This window comes from Panthera onca, chromosome X (genome assembly GCF_046562875.1).
Source record: "Panthera onca isolate mPanOnc1 chromosome X, mPanOnc1 haplotype 2, whole genome shotgun sequence".
Taxonomy (NCBI): domain Eukaryota; kingdom Metazoa; phylum Chordata; class Mammalia; order Carnivora; family Felidae; genus Panthera; species Panthera onca.
Window position 1 is genome coordinate 119,574,105 of NC_138357.1, and position 16,811 is coordinate 119,590,915.

The following is a 16,811-nucleotide window of genomic DNA, read 5'->3' on the forward strand; positions in this document are numbered from 1 at the left end:
GCCCAGCCAGCTACACTCACACACGCTTTCATTTCTGTCATTGCTCATTTCCACATCTTAGCAGACCAACCTTGATGTGCGATCTCCAGACTATTTTGTCCACGGCTAGGACGCGTCTCTCACTCTTGGATTGAGAGTTGAGAGAGACCTAAGTCGCCTGTGAAGTTCAATCACGGGGCCACGGCAACAGATGTTGGCGAGGATGCGGAGAAAGAGGATCCTTCTTGCGCCGCTGGTGGGAATGCAAGCTGGTGCAGCCTCTCTGGAAAACAGTAGGGAGGTTCCTCAAAAAATTTAAAGTAGAACGACCCTACGACCCAGCAATGGCACTACTAGGTATTTATCCAAGGGATACAGGTGTGCTGTTTCGAAGGGACACATGCACCCCCATGTTTATAGCAGCCCTATTGACCATAGCCAAAGTATGGAAAGAGCCCAAATGTCCATCGATGGATGAATGGATAAAGAAAATGTGATATGTGTATATATACATATATATATACACATATACATATATGTGTGTGTATATATATATACACACACACACACACACACACACACACACACACACACAATGGAGTATTACTCGGCAATCAAAAAGAATGAAATCTTGCCATTTGCAACTACGTGGATGGAACTGGAGGGTATTATACTAAGTGAAATTAGTCATTCAGAGAAAGACAAAACTCACATGACTTCACTCATATGAGGACTTTAAGAGACAAAACAGATGAACATAAGGGAAGGGAAACAAAAATAACATACAAACAGGGAGGGGGAACAAAACATAAGAGACTCTTAAGTATGGAGAACAGAGGGCTACTAGAGGGGGTGTGGGAGCAGGGGATGGGCTAGACGGGTAAATGGATAAGGGGCATTAAGGAATCTACTCCTGAAATCATTGTTGCATTACACGCTAATTTGGATGTAAATTAAAAAAAATTAAGAATTCTGAAAAAAAAAAGAAAAAAATGGGGCCACATTAGTCACTTGTGGGTGAAATTTTAACTTACTAAATATTAAATTGCAAACTGAAAGAAGGGCTTTCCAAAGGTTTAAGGAAGCCATTCTACGCACACATGCACATTTTTCTCAACTTGAAACAGAACCTAAGACTATTCTGGGAGCCGAAGCTGAAGTGAATCAACATGCCATTTGGTCTGAGTTTTTGGAGAAAGAAGTCAGGAGAAACACCAAACCATTTGACATTTATCTGTGGAAAGTCCTCAAACCCGGGACACCGTGGTCGATCCCAAGTGCAAGTTCCCAACCTTCAACTGGGTGATAAACATTTTGAGCGTGAGGGCCTCATCGGGGATCAGAGTGTTTTATTTCCTGTCAAAATGCCTTTCCCACCGTTCAGCCACAATAGAGGCCTGTCACTGTAGTAACCGCTCTGCCCTTCTCGTAGAAGAAAAAGGGAAGTCCTATTAAAATGACTCCCGCGTTGTGGTCAGTGGTATAGGACACCAAGAAGATAGTTAGCGGTTCTGCAAATGTCAGCCTCTGAGCATTATACATGTTGACATTCAAAATCAGTCACGTGAGCTGCCTAAAGCAGCTAACAGGAGCCTCTGGCATTTAAGTCGCCAGAATCTCTATTTGGAGAGAAAGCTGATGGCACGAAGGTTACAGTGCTAGACTTTAGGGAGCTTAAACGTGTTTTATTATTATTATTGGGAGTTTGGAGCGGATGGAGACTGGACTGGTGTTTGAAATAAAATATGGGTTTTTATGTTTTTAATGTTTATTTTTGAGAGAGAGAGACAGACAGACAGACAGACAGACAGAGGGTGAGCAGGGGAGGGGCAGAATGAGAGAGGGAGACACAGAATCTGAAGCAGGTTCCAGGCTCCGAGCTGTCAGCACAGAGCCTGACGCGGCGCTCGAACCCACGAATGGTGAGGTCATGACCTGAGCCGAACTCGGACGCTTCACCGACTGAGCCACCCCGGCGCCCCAAAATAGGGGTTTTGACGGCAGCCCATACTTTCTATGTTATGAAGATGCTACCCTGAGTTTAGACCTGTGGTGTTTTGTTTTTTTTTTTAATTCTTCCTGCATCTTAATTCCGGAGTAAAGGACAGACCCTTACACCCTTAAGTGTCCTGTTCATTCCTAGAAATGGAGAGCAGGGACTGGAATCTATGGGGATGGAGAACCTAGACCTTGTCGGAAAAATGATGGCTTTAGGATTCTGGCAGTAGGGATTGAAGGCAAAAGGTCGAAGGAGCCAAGAAAAAACAACCCAGTAAGATTTGATACCAGATATAAACGAGCCAATGAACTTCCCACGGGGAGAAAGCAAGCAGCTAAAAAAGGGTCACATTGGTAGGAGAAACGCAGAGTCGAGTCTCGAACAGGTTTAGCTGGAAGAGAAACATTCAACAAGTGACGTCCTGGGTACATGTGGAAGCATGGAACTGGGGTTCAGATAAGATGTGGGGACTGATCCAAATGAAGAGACCATCATCCACCATTTTAGAGCATTCTTTGAATGGTCAAGAGAGTCAATTTTTTTTTTTGAGTTCGAGGAAAGACTCAAATGATCATTTATTGATCTATCCTCTGAAGTTTTTATAATGTCGATTTTTTTTTAAGTTTATTTATTTTGGGACACAGAATGCAAGTGGGGGAGGGGCAGAGAGAGAATCCCAAGCAGGCTCCGCGCTGTCAGCTTGGAGCCTGATGCGGGACTCGAAATCATGAACCGTGGGATCGTAACCCAAGCTGAAGTCGGACGCTTGACCGACTGAGCCACCCAGGTGCCCCTAATGTTGAAAATATTAAACAGAATGATAACCTGGCCCTTGATACAGATGTGACAGAGAGGGCGGGTCCTGGTGAGTAAGAAATCCTGAACTGTAAGGGGCGGGGGTTGCTGGCTTCATTCATTCAGGCCACCCTTTCTGCAGGCCCCACGGACCTTCCTCTGTTCGTCCTCATCGCAGAAGGCTTTCCTTTGCCGTCCCGTGGTCGGGACGACGCTCTGTCCTCATCTTTACTTGGCTGGGTCCTTCGCACCATTCAGGTTCCAGCTCAGATGTCACCTCCTTGGAGAAGTCTTTCCAGATGACCACATCTGAGGCTGTATCCAAAGCTCTCGATCTGTACTGTGCAGGCCGATCTGTTACAATGCAGACTTGCGACTCCGTGGTTCAAGGGGCTGGGGGTGCGAGGCTGCGATTCTGCCCTTTCTGACAAGCTCCCGGGAGCTCCAACCTGGCTTCCCCACACCCCACCTTGGGGAGCATCACTACCCCTCCATCTCTGCCACACCACCTGCTTCACTTTCTTCACGGCGTTTCTCGCACTTGGAAATTCTGTGTTGGATTGTGCGTAAGTCGATCAATTTGTTTACTGAGACATAAATGCCACAAGAGGAGGGACTTATTTTTTGTGCCATTATTCGTCTTTTATTTTTTTTTAATCCTCAAATCCTTACAGTGTTCCCCAGTGATCGGATCAAATAATTGAAAAAAAGAAAAAAGATGGTGATTTGTTTATCAGTTCGATCTCCCTGTGGTAATCTGCTCCTAGCTAACCGTACTGACCTAGACACAACCCTGCCTAGCTTCTGGCCTACAGCAAGGCCAGGGTCACTGGGATTTCAGATCGGCTTGGCTAAAAGGGGACTCGGGTAGAGAGAGTTACACTGCAGTCAAGTCAAGAGAGAGAACCCGCCAGGTAATCTTATCAAGAGATTCAGCTTCAATAAGTCTGCACTAAAGGGATAAATCCTCTAAGTGAGAGCTAGAATCCACAGGGCTCGGCCCTCCAGTTCTACTGAGTTAGGTATGGTCACCATCTCATCATTACTCAGTTTAAAGTCAAAAGCCTTGATGTCCTCAACAATGCATGCCACTGTCGCAGACTTGGGGATTCCAACCCTCTTCCCCTGGATGGGGAACTGAATCACACCCTGGGCTGTGGGTTTTTTGGGCTCTGCATCAATCACCTTAATCTTGGGACCCTCCAGAAGCGAAAAGTCCTCGGACTTGGCCCAGAGTCCTTCAGGAGAGCCCAGAAGGCTGTCAGTTGTAACGGGGATGCCCTTGGAATGGCAGTATTAGATCCATTTTTTCTCGTGTGGGGTATTTGCTTCTATTTCAGTCCAGGTTTGTTCAAGAGCCTTTCGATCTGGAAGTGGTGGAAGACTGCAAAGGCTCTCACCAGCCCCTCATCTACCAGCTCCTCCACGGCCCCCCAGGCTCCCAAGAACGTTAATTTACTGGTGAGGCCACCGCCTTATTGTCTTTGGAGAAAAAGTCCTTCCCAGGCTGCAATCCCGGTGACCAGTGAATCAAACAGACGTCCAAACAGTTCTGCGTCAGATCCTTCGAAGTCTTCTGACGGGCCTCTTTTGCTAGGATTCTCTCAAAGAAGGTGGGTCCTCACTTGCCAGGGATGAAGAGTTCCTCTTGCTTGACAACCTTCTCTTGGATGGCTTCTCCCACCTCATTCTTCCTCTTGATAGACACGGATAGGCTATCCTCACCTAGACTGTGCCTACATCAGTGGCCACCTTCACCGGCTCCTTGACTTCGCCTAGGGGAGACTTCCAGGTGCGCAGACCCACAAGAGACACCTTAGCTTTGGTACTGAGCTCCACGAAGGTGGCCGTGGTCAGGGATGAGACATTTCTGAGCAAGCAGGTAGATGTCCTGTGCCACGATTGAGGGCCCTGGCCCTCAAGCAGGGACTTCATCCGGGGTGCTCCCTTTTGTATTCCCAACACTTAACACAGGGCCCGGCATGTTACCAATGTTCCCTAAGCACTATCGAATGAGTCTTTTTCAAAATTCATTAATTCCTTTCTCTCCTTACGGACTCAGCGACTGTTCCTGTATACAACGGGACCTAGACTCTAAGTCAAGGGCAGAGTTACTCAAGGGCCAGGAACCGCTAGTTACTAGCCCAAACCAGGATAAGAAGCTTGGACTAGAAAGCAAATCTGACATGTTTCTCAGCAGTGCTCAGGGGGCATGACTTCCTTTTTCACAGCAACTTTCTTGATGAAGTAAATGGCTTCCCTTCTGGCACAAGCTCCTTTCCTTGACAGACAGAACAGCGTCAAGTGGCAACTGTGGGTAGGCTGCATCGTTAACCAGGGAATTCCAATCCCGAGAATTGTAAAGACAGAATTGGGGGAGGGACTGGAGAATTATGGGCTGCACACAACTATGGGGTGGATGTAGAATTGGGGGGTGGGGAGACAGGGAACCGTGGGAACAAACGGAGAGTTGTGGGTAGAGGAGAACTGTGAAAGAAAATGGACAATTATCAGAGCAAAGGGAACTGTGAGAGAAAAGACAAAGTTAGGGGCGCCTGGGTGGCTCAGTCGGTTGGGCGTCCGACTTCGGCTCAGGTCATGATCTCACAGCTTGTGGGTTCGGGCCCCACGTCGGGCTCTGTGCTGACAGCTCAGAGCCTGGAGCCTGTTTCGGATTCTTTGTCTCCCTCTCTCTCTGACCCTCCCCTGTTCATGCTCTGTCTCTCTCTGTCTCAAAAATAAAATAAACGTTAAAAAAAAAAATTAAAAAAAAAAAAAGACAAAGTTAAAGATGGAAATTAGACTACTCGGAATTGTAAAGAGAACTGTGGGAGAAAATGAAGAAATAGGAGAGCGGCGTCTCAGTGTAGGAAGGACAGGGACTTGTAGGAGAGCAAAGGAAGGAATATCCTTACGAAAGGAAAGGATATTGTGGGAGAAGCAAAGACTAGTGGGAAAGAAGGGGAATTATGGGAAAGACTGGAAAGCTCTGTGAAGAAGAGAAATGGCAGAGTGGGGATTTACCAGAATGAAAATACATTCTGAGATGCACCTGGGTGGCTCAGTAGGTTAAGTGTCAGGCATTGGCTCAGGTCGTGATCTCAGAGTCTGTGGGTTCGTGCCCCAGGAGCCTGCTTCAGATTCTGTGTCTCCCTCCCTCTCTCTCTCTGCCCCTTCCCTGCCTGTGTGCTGGCTCGCTCTCTCTTTCTCTCTCAAGAATAAACGTTTAAAAAAATAAACATTTTTTAAAATTCTGAAAAAGACTGCAGAATTAAGAGGTGGAAATTAGAATACTGGGAATCATAGAGAAAATTGTGGGAACTGCATATAACTGTGGGAAGGATGGGGAATTGTGGGAGAGCACGGGAATTAAAATCCAGGGACTTGGGGTGCCTGGGTGGCTCAGCTGGTTAGGTGTCCAACTTCAGCTCAGGTCATGATCTCATGGTTCGTGAGTTCGAGCCCCGCGTCGGGCTCTGTGCTGACAGCTCGGAGCCTGGAGCCTGCTTCGGATTCTGTGACTCCCTCTCTCTCTCTGCCCTTCCCCCGCTCATGCTCTGTCTCTGTCTCTCAAAAAATAAATAAAATGCTAAAAAATAAGTAAATAAAATAAAATACAGGGACCTGTGGGAATGGCAGGGACTTGTGGGAAAGAAGAAAATTTATGGGAAAGAATGGTGAGAGATGGGCAGAAGAAATGTGAATGGAGAATTATCAGAATAAAAAAAAATTGAGGGGTGATTGCAGGAGACGAGGGGCGGTCGTGTGTGGGAGCTGGGTGTGGAAGAGAAATGGACTAGTGGAGAATTAGCAGAATGAAAATAAAATTTTGAGAGAGAATGGGGAATTGTGAAGGAGATGACAATTAGAATACCAAGAATTGTGGGAAATTGGAGAATTATAAGAGATGCAAATAGTTATGGGAAGAACAGACTTGGGGCAGCGGAGACATGGTGGAAAGGATATAAAGTCATTTTAGCAAAAACAAAATTGTTAGAGTCTAGAATGATGGAGATAAAAATTGTAATATTGAAACTTGTAGGAATGTCAGCGAGACCTGAGGGAAGCACGGAGAGAATGTAAACAGACTGAAAAAAAAAATTCTGAAAAAATGGGAGAATTACAGGGGCTGATGGGAAATTGTGGCAGAAAAGGAGAACAGAGAATGGAACTGTAAAGGAAAACAAATTGTAGGAAACTATGGAGAGCTGTAGGAGAGCCTGGGCACCATGGGAGAGAAAGGCATTGTGGGAAAGAAAGAATTGTGAGGGAGAAGAGAATTTGAGACTGAGAATTGTAGGAAAGAATCCATTGTGAGGGACAAGATATTGTCGAAGCTGAAATACAAAAGCAGCACTGAGGAGAAAGAAAAAATGGCAGGTTTGGAAAGGTGACTCATTTTACCGGGACCAACTCTAAGTTCAGCTTGCAACTCAGAGACCCACTGCTTTTAACCCTGCTCAACGCTCGGGTCTGATAGCAGCTGCTTCCTATTACGTTACAATGGCTCGGCAAGCTTATAGGCACCGCGTCTTCCATTCCAATGTCTGGGGTAGTATTCCAGACCCTCTCCATACTCTCCTCACAGGCCTTGCTCTGCCTCAGTTCAGAAAGTTCGACATAGTCAAAAATGAACTATTGGGACCTCATCAAGATACAAAAACTTCTGCACAGCAAAGGAAGCAATTAACTAAAAGGCAGCCAACAGAATGGGAGGAGATATTTGCAGATGACATATCACATCAAGGGTTAGTATCCAAAATCTACAAAGAACTTCTCAAACTCAACGCAAATAATCCAGTGAAGAAATGGGCAAAAGACATGAACACTTTTCCAAGGAAGCCATCCAGAGGGCTAAGAGACACATGAAAAGATGCTCAACATCACTCATCGTCAGGGAAATACAAATCAAAACCCTCAATGAGATACCACCTCACACCTGTCAGAATGGCTCAAATTAACAACTCAGGAAACAACAGATGTTGGTGAGGATGTGGAGAAATGGGAACCCTCTTGCACTGTTGGTGGGAATGCCAAACTGGTACAGCCGCTCTGGACAACAGGGTGGAAGTTCCTCAAAAAAGTAAGAATAGAACTACCCTGTGATGCAAGAATTGCACTACTAGGTATTTATCCAAAGGATACAAAAATGCTGATTGATGGGGCACATACACCCCAGTGTTTATAGCAGCCCTATTAACAATAGCCAAATTACAGAAAAGAGCCCAAATGTCCACTGACTGACAAGTGGATAAAGATGTGGTGTGTGTACACACACACACACACACACACACACACACACACACACTCTACTCGAGTGTGGAACTGGAGCGTATTAGGCTAAGCACAATTAGAGAAAGACAAATACAGGATTTCACTCCCATGTGGAATTTAAGAAACAGACGAACATAGGCAAAGGGATGGAAAAGTAAGATAAAAAGAGAGGGAGGCAAACCATAAGAGACTTAAATACAGAGAACAAACTGAGGGTTGCTGGAAGGGTGTTGGGTGGGGGGAGGGGCTAAATGGGTGACGGTCATTAAGGAGGGCACTTGTTGGGATGAACACTGGGTGTTACATGTAAGCGAGCAATCACTAAATTCTACTCCTGAAATCATTTTTACACCGTATGTTAACTAACTTGGACTTAAATAAAATTTAAAAACTAAAAGAAAGTCCGACATAGTAATTTAGTGCCTCTATGCTTTGCTATCCCTGAGATCCTACCCTTGGGAGTCCTGATGGGAGGTCTAACTTCAACATTCACAAGACACTCATTTTTCATGTCAGTTTCAGTTGTCCAGAAAGTAAAGAAACGTAGAGGTTTCGCCGAGTGACATTTTCCCCCTTTTGTAGTATATTTTCCAACGAATGGTAGGAAATCTGTTCATTCATCGGGAAATGGCCCATTTATCATTTTCATGAATAAATGTAACGAGAAGGCTAGGTTCAACTTGAAGTATTATAAATCATTGGCTTTCGAATTAAAAAAAAAAGTCTTTGCTCACCTCTGGCTAAGAGCTGAGGGTTTCGTATTGCCACGTTTCTGGGTCTGTGATTTCATTAAGTGTTTATAATTATAACCAGGACATCTCCTGGATCTAATTCAGGACTCATTCATGTCTTGGTCTGTAATATTTTCCGTATGTTGGTTTAGAAATGTTGTACCTCTGTTAGCAGCTCCCCGCTCTTAAAGTAACATATCCCTCATGTTTTTAAGTGGGAAGAACATTGTAATGTTACACAGTTACTTTCTCTTTGAGGTACTTCTGTGCCTATACATGTACGGGAATGTTTTAAAGACTACCTTTAGGGCGCCTGAGTGGCTCGGTCGGTTAAGCTTCCAACTCTTGATCTCGGTTCAGGTAGTGATCTTGCCCGTTCACGGGATTGAGCACAGAGCCTGCTTGGGATTCTCTCCCCCTCTCTGCCACTCCCCTGCTCACGCTGTCTCTGTCTCTCTCAAAAGAAATCAATAAGCTTTAAAAAAAAAAAAAAATCAAAGAAATAATAAATTAAAAAAAGGCCTATCTTTAACTGAAAGCTGACCATCACTGGAAGCAAAGGCGGTCCAGTTAATTCCTCTTCCCAGGAGCACATGAACGAAGGCAAAATGACAACCAGAGTCTACGTGATTGCAAAAAAGAATGGCACTGGAGGGGATAAGCAGTCAGGACTATCAGCATACAGCTTTGACAGCAGCAGGTCAGACGGAGAATTCAATGAACCACATAGTCCAAGGAGAATCCCATTTTCATCGTCTAGTCACTTTTTAGGAGTTAATTCATTTTTTGGTTTTTTTTTTAATTTTTTTAATGTTTATTCATTTTTGAGAGACCGAGAGAGCATGAGAGACAGTGGGACAGGGCAGAGAGAGAGAGGGAGACCTAGAATCTGAAGCAGGCTCCAGGCTGTGAGCTGTCAACACAGAGCCCGATGCGGGGCTCGAACTCACGAGCCGGGAGATCGTGACCTGAGCCGAAGTCGGACGCTCAACCGACTGAGCCACCCAGGCGCCCCCACTTTTCGTTGTTTTGAAACTTAGAAAAAGCATAGTACTTCCTCAGTACAAAGAAACCGGAAAGATTCCGAAGCATCAAGGGAGAAGGCCACCTCCCACTTAGCCTGGGTCCTCCCGTCACTCAATATCCCTCCCTGGAGAGAATACGGTTACCATTTCCTATGTAGAGAGGATTCCTCTTCAAAATAAACGGGAGTCTCGAGCTCAAACTGTTTTCCGCTAATATTATTCAATATGCGATGTGGCAAAATTCCATTCCAACAAAATAATCTTCAATGTACCTGAAAGCACAGGACCTGTATTTGTGCAGCCCAACAATGGGGGTCGAGAAGTTGAGTGGGAAGAGTCAGTGGGTCTATCTGAATGAGAGACACCTGAACTATCGGCGACTTCTGTGCCAAGGGCAACGTTCTGGGCCCTTTTCAATCTAGGAGTTGCTCTCCTGCACCAACAACCCTATGGCTCTAACCCTCAAAAAGTCAGCCGAACTTAGAAAGACAAAGCCCAGGATGCCACATGCCCAAGTCAACAGAGAATTCTAGACCGTCAAAGGAAAAATGCAACTTGCTGGAATTTCTTAAATCTGTGCTCTAACAGCTGGGGACATCAGAATCTAAATCTTAAAAACACAATCCTCAAAGGCTGTATCCTCCACTAACAGAAATCACCCAAGACTCAGACTTACTAGAACTGGGAAACACAGAGCACCTGAATATAACAAAGTAACCTTCCTCATAAGGCTGGCAGGAAACGTCCAGCAGCCTGGGGCCAGGAGACAAGAGGGCCCAAGGCCAGCAATCAAGTTAGCAAACAGAAGCAGAAAATCTGGGGACGCCTGGGTGGCTCAGTCGGTTAACTGTCCGGCTCTTGGTTTCAGCTCAGGTCACGGTCTCGCGGCTTGTGAGTTCAAGCCCTGAGTCAGGCTCTGCGCTGACAGTTCAGAGCCTGCTTGGGGTTTTCTCCCCCTCTCTCTGCCTCTGCCCGCCTCACGTGTGCACTCTTGCTCTCAAACTAAGTTAAAAAAAATAATTCAGGACAAGTTTTGGCAAAGCTGCTGGGAAGTGTGGGAGCCTAAGCATACCATTAGAGGAAAGTTGTGTCTCCCAACCACAGGCTGCCTCAGTTTCCTCTTGCACTCGATACTGATTTCCAAGCACAGGCACTAGTCCCCAACCGGGGTGGATCTCCGCTCCTGCCGCTGAAGGCCTGCACGCTACATGCCGATGGCTGGCCTAGGGCACTGCCGGGTCTCTCTCGGGCCTTACTGTGTTAGCATCAGCCGTGTCCACGTGTAGGGAACTTGGGAGTCGAGGTCACAAGCAGTCGGTCTCCAGCCTTGTCCTGAGAAATCTCCATGTGCTACACTTAACTATTTAGGAAGCTATATATAGTTCACTTCCTCAGAGAGGATTTAATTTTGACTAACTTTTCTGCTGTCATTTTATCGTTAGCAAAAGAAGCCTTTTAGCTATTAAGGGAATTGAACGGGTCAACTGTGGCAATCACAATCAGGTTTCTGGGGCTAAGAGGCAGATCAACTGAACAAATGCGCTGCACAACCCCGGGTCCTGCTAAGGCCCGCGTTTTTGGATGCGTAAGCACTGTCTGAAACACCTGTAGAGCAAGAGGCCAAACTCTGACACAGCTGATGACAGGAGAGTCCAAGAAGGCTCCTGGCGGAGGCCAAAAACATGTATTAGGAAAAGAGCAGAGGGGCGCCTGGGTGGCTTCATCAGTTCGACGTCTGACTCTCGACCTCGGCTCAGGTCATGATCTCCTGGTTCGTGAGTTCGAACCCCACGTCGGGCTCCATGCTGACAGCGTGGAGCCTGCTTAGGATTCAGTCTCGGACCTTCCCTCCTGTGCTCTCAAAAACTTAATAAACTTAAAAAAAAGAAAAAAAAAGAAAAAAAAAAGAGCAGACCCCAGGAGTGGAGAAAATTCCCAAACTCGATCACATCATCCTCAGTCGGCTGTTAACAAGGGCTCAGTGTCATAGAAACACAGTGCTTCACAAAATCCCTTTCAGCAGAAAATGAATGTCCCTCTGCTTTTTTGCATACACGTGGGCTGGAGCACATCTCCCATTTCAGGATCTGTTCTCATTTGTCCAAGCGGAGGTTCGGAAACAGCACATTTGTGGGAACGGAATACAATGCCTGCCTGCGAAACTGATCCCCGAGAGAGATAGAGGCCATTTCTGTGGTGGGGTAGGCCGGCTTGACCCGCTTATCTGTACGGGTGAAACTCAGAACTGAGTTAGCAAAACCCTGGGAACATTTCTAAGCTCTCGGCATTTCCACCCAAGTTTCCATAAGCACGGCCCAAGACTTCCTTCTACATCCAGAACCATTTTGGAAGAACTCTAAACCGTAGCAAGAAAAGGGGTTTCTGGAATTCATGGTCTTGTTTTCATCCGTGTAAAATTTTCGAACTTTCTATTTAAGTTTATTTTGGGGACTAACTCCAAAGTACAAAAGGGGACACCCGGGGGGCTCAGTCGGTTGAGCGTCCAACTCTTGATTTCGGCTCAACTCATGCTGCGGGGACTGTAGGGTCGAGTCGCGTGTCGAGCCCCGCACTGAGTGTGGAGCCTGCTTGGGATGCTCTCTCCTCCTCTGCCCTTCTCCCCCAATGCACCTGCACACTCTCAAAAAAAAAAAAAAAAAAAAAAAAGATTTGCCATGAAAAAATACACCTCGTTCCTTCTCTCCAACAAGGATATTGAACTCTACCTGAGCCCTGTGCTCCTGGAAAACAGCAGAAGGAAATCTCCCCAGGTTTTGGATTCCAGGAAGCAGCTTACTATGAAGAACAACCTTTCTCCACAGGACTTCATTAAGACTCTCCAAATTCCCATTTTTTTTGCCTTGAAAATGATTAGCTGAGGGGCGCCGAGGTGGCTCAGTTAAGCATCCGACTGTTGCTTTAGGCTCAGGTTATGATCTCATGGTTCGGGAGACCAAGCCCAAACTCTGTGCTGTCAGCACACAGCCTGCTTGGGATTCTCTCTCTGCCCCTTCCTCTCTCCAGCTCTCTCAAAATAAACAAACATTAAAAAAAAAAAATGCTTCGCTGAATTGTTCTGTCCCCACCCATCAATCAAAACAAGCTTGTTCATGGAAGTTTGACTAAATCAAGTCTGGGTTTTTCGCTCAATCCCCACCTCCCACTTCTCCCCGAAGGCAACCCCGGTTCCCAGCGGGTCACATATCCTCCCCTAGATGGTCTGTATTTACAGCAATAGGTCTGTAAACATTCCTATCATTTCTACCTTATTTCCATGTGACAGCGTGTTTTATGGATTATCCCACTAGCCTATGTGGCCAGCCTCACTGGATCTTGAGCTACGGAGTCTTCTACGGCATTTTGCGGAGGCCCTAGCTTTTATCTCCCCGGTCCCCTACCGATGGGCATGTAGGCCAGTGCACGAGCTCCAATGTGAGGAATTTTTGCATACACGGGTCATCTTGCTCATAGGCGCACATGTTCATAAGAGACTACCTAATTGGACGGGGTGCCTGGGGGGGGCTCAGTCGCTTAAGCGTCCGACTTCAGCTCAGGTCATGATCTCACGGCTTGTGAGTTCGAGCCCCGCGTCGGGCTCTGTGCGGACAGCGCGGAGCCTGGAGCCTGCTTTGGATTCTGTGTCTCTCCTTTTCTCTCTGCCCCTGCCCTGCTCACACTCGGTCTCTCTCAAAAATAAACGTTTAAAAATTAAAAAAAAAAAAAAAAAAAAAGACTACCTAATTGGAGAATTCCGGTCAGAGCATATAGGTATGCTGTATTTCGTTTGATAGTCGATTGTTCTAAGAAGCTGTACCAATTTACACTACCATCGGCCAATTTTCTTTTTTTTAATGCGGCATCTTGTCCCAACCCAGATTTACAGAGTCAATTTGCAGTTTCACCAAAGCCCCCGGGGATTTGCAAGCACACGTAAGGTGGAGCTGCTGCCCTACAGCAATGCAGTTCACCCCTGGCCACTTATTAGAACCCCCTGGGTCGAGTTAAAGAATTCTGATGCCCAGGTCATGGCAAAGAAATCAGAATGGAGGGATTAAAAAAAAAACCAAAAACTTTTAATGTTTATTTTGAGAGAATGAGAGAGTGTGAGCAGGGGAGGGACAGAGAGAGAGGGACAGAGAGAATCCCAAGGCAGGCTCCACACTTGTCAGTGCGGAGCCCAATACAGGGCTTGAACTCACCAATGGCGACATCATGACCGGAGCTGAAATCAAGAGTCGGAGGCTTAACCAGCTGAGCCACCCAGGTGCCCTAGAATGGGGATATCTTTTCATAGCTCCCCAGATGATTACGGCGTGCAAAGCCATTACCTTAGAAATCGATGGTTACCAAGGACCGGTTTTATTTATTACGTGCCTCTTTGAACGTGACGATGTGGGATGTGGGGAAAAAAGTGGCTCCCCCGCCTCCTGGGGATTCTGAATTCTTTAATTCCTTCCAACTGGGGTACCCAGAGCAAACTTATTTGGGGCCGTTTAATGTTGGGGACCATCAGGGAGTTCCTTTGCCCTATTCAAACTTTTAACCTCATCTGTGCCCATTTTGTGCATCCCATTTTTTTGTTTATTTTTGAGAAAGAGAGAGGGAGAGAGGGAGGATCCGAAGTGGGCTCTGCACGGACAGCAGCGAGCCGAATGTAGGGCTGGAACTGGCCAACCGTGAGATCATGACCTAAGCCGAAGTCAGGGGCCCAACCGACTGAGCCACCCAGGTGCCCCATCCATTTCTGAATAGCCACCTCAAGACGGCGACCCTGCCGGGGGTGGGGGGTGTTTCCTGGGACTCTCCTCGGTCTTCGTTTCCCTCTGAGCACATGTCTCTTAGTCACCATCTCGTAGTAACCGTTTACAGGTTTCCACTTGGGGGGCAAGACTTCCTAGACTCCCCTCAGCCTACTCCTATCCTCTCGTTAACCTCAGGTTTTTATCAGCATTTGTAAGACACAGGAGGTCAAGCAGGGACGGCAAAAGTGACAAGGCTCCCTGAGTTTTGTCCGTTTTTCAGTAATAAGGTTAAATGAGGTGCCCCTGTGAAGGGAGCCCCCCCCTCCCCCCCTTAACCACAGCAGTCACCAGTCCCATCCGGCTTGCATAGAAATTTCTGGGCAGCTTTACCTGGAGTGTTCCACAGAGTCATTCACAGAGGGAGGGGGGGCAGTCCCCCTTCTCAGGGTTAACAGATCCTCCGGTGGCTTTTGTCCGGTCCACTAGGCTGCCTGTTCCTTCAGGAACAACCTCCTATTTAGGTCTGGATCAACTCAAACACGCACTTCCCCTCGGCGGCATTCAAAAGCAAAGATAGCCCTGATTAGTCGCTTTCATAATCCATTTCAGCAAAGGTTGCTTAGGAAACTGATCCACAAAAATGAGGCCGCCCGTCCCCAAAAGGATAGCTTCACACCGCGCACCCCAGTTTCGATAGTTTCTTGGATTCGCCCTTCCCCCGTGTCGACTACCTTCCTGGTGACCAGAGGTCGTAGAGGGGCTTTGTGTTGTCCCTGCAGAAGTTTCCCCTTTTCTAGGTGGCTTCGAGGCTAGTGGCCAAAGCTCAGGCCCACTGAAATCTAAGCTGGGTCCAGCATCGCGGCCTGAACCAGCACCCTTGTAATTTCATTTTGGCTGTTACAGATAACAATAACCCGGGGGGTTGAAAATTCTGCCTTTTTCTTCTTAGTCTGCATTTCCTTATGCCCCCAGTGAACCAAGTCCCCAGCCGCTGGATCCGTCCCTAGATTCCGTCGGTAACTCTTACCTTTGTAACTCAGGGACGGCCCAATGTCAAAGACACACTCACCACTCCCCGTCCTCCTGGGTTTTTATGGAGGCTCCACCACATCATCGAGTGAATCGCTGGCTGTGGGTGGTTGATTCAACCTCCTGCCCTCCTCGGAGCTCAGGGGGTGGGACGGAAAGTTCCAGCCCTAGAATCACCTGGTTGCCTCTAAGGTGCTCTCCCAAAGTACCTCGTTAACACAACAAAACACACCTCTAAGGCTCTCCACGTTGAGGCAATTCCAAGGGTTTTAGGAGCTCCGGGAATCGTAAGATTGTGACCTGAGCCGAGATCAAGAGTCGGACGCTTAACCGACTGAGCCCCCCCAGGTGCTCCCAAAGATATATATTTCTTATTACAGATCACAATATCACTACAGGCGGAATTTTTCTTAAAACGCAGCCTAAACCCTGCCACTACCACCCTGGAGGCTTGAAATGGTTTCCCATCCTCTTCCGCAACGGCGTTGAGTTCTTTGTATACAGATTCCTGGCCTCGCTGCCCTGAGCTGTGGAAGCAGGTTTGGGATCAAGTCAGGAGTGACCAGAAGAGTGTCTGACACACCGTAAGACCTCTATAGGTTGTTGAAAGGGTGAATGGCTCACACACTTATTTATACGCTTAGGCTGGGCTGCAAACTGGAACCCCCCTGGACCAATGAAATCAGAGTACCTGGGGGTGGGATCGGGCCACCCGGGGCGGGTGGTCAACTGTCTCAGAGAGTTGAGCACCGGCTTATACGAGCCTTCTAATGCGCCAGCTCAGACTCCCCTGGGAGTTCTTTGGGACGAACTCATTTGTCTTTAATTTTTATTTTGCCCCCCTCGCAGATTCGTTCATCTCTCTCTCTCTCGCCCCCTCCCCCCCACATCTGTGCTGTCCGATACGGTAGCTACTAGCCACAGAGGGCAACTAAAATTCGAATTACAATATTCAGTTTATCGGTTGTGCTGGCTACGGGTCAAGTGCGCAAAGGCAAAGGGTTATTTAAAATTACAATACAATTCCTTAGGCTCACATTTCTAGTGTTTAACTGGCACATGTAGTTAGTGATTACCATATTTGAGAAAGACCAAATGAGGGCTAATGGGGTGGAGGAGAGTATATAGTATGCAGTGACCGTATGCTCTGAGAAGGTGACGACGATCATAACTGCAGTCCATCCAATGTTTAAATACACAAATTTATAACAGTATTTAGAACGGTGATGAGGGGCGC

At 47.0% G+C, this 16,811-nt stretch overlaps 1 pseudogene; it reads right to left on the bottom strand.

The window, feature by feature from the left end:
• Nucleotides 1-3,742: 3,742 nt before the first annotated feature.
• LOC145713833 (aldo-keto reductase family 1 member B10 pseudogene) lies at nt 3,743-4,708 on the bottom strand (annotated as a pseudogene).
• Nucleotides 4,709-16,811: the final 12,103 nt, after the last annotated feature.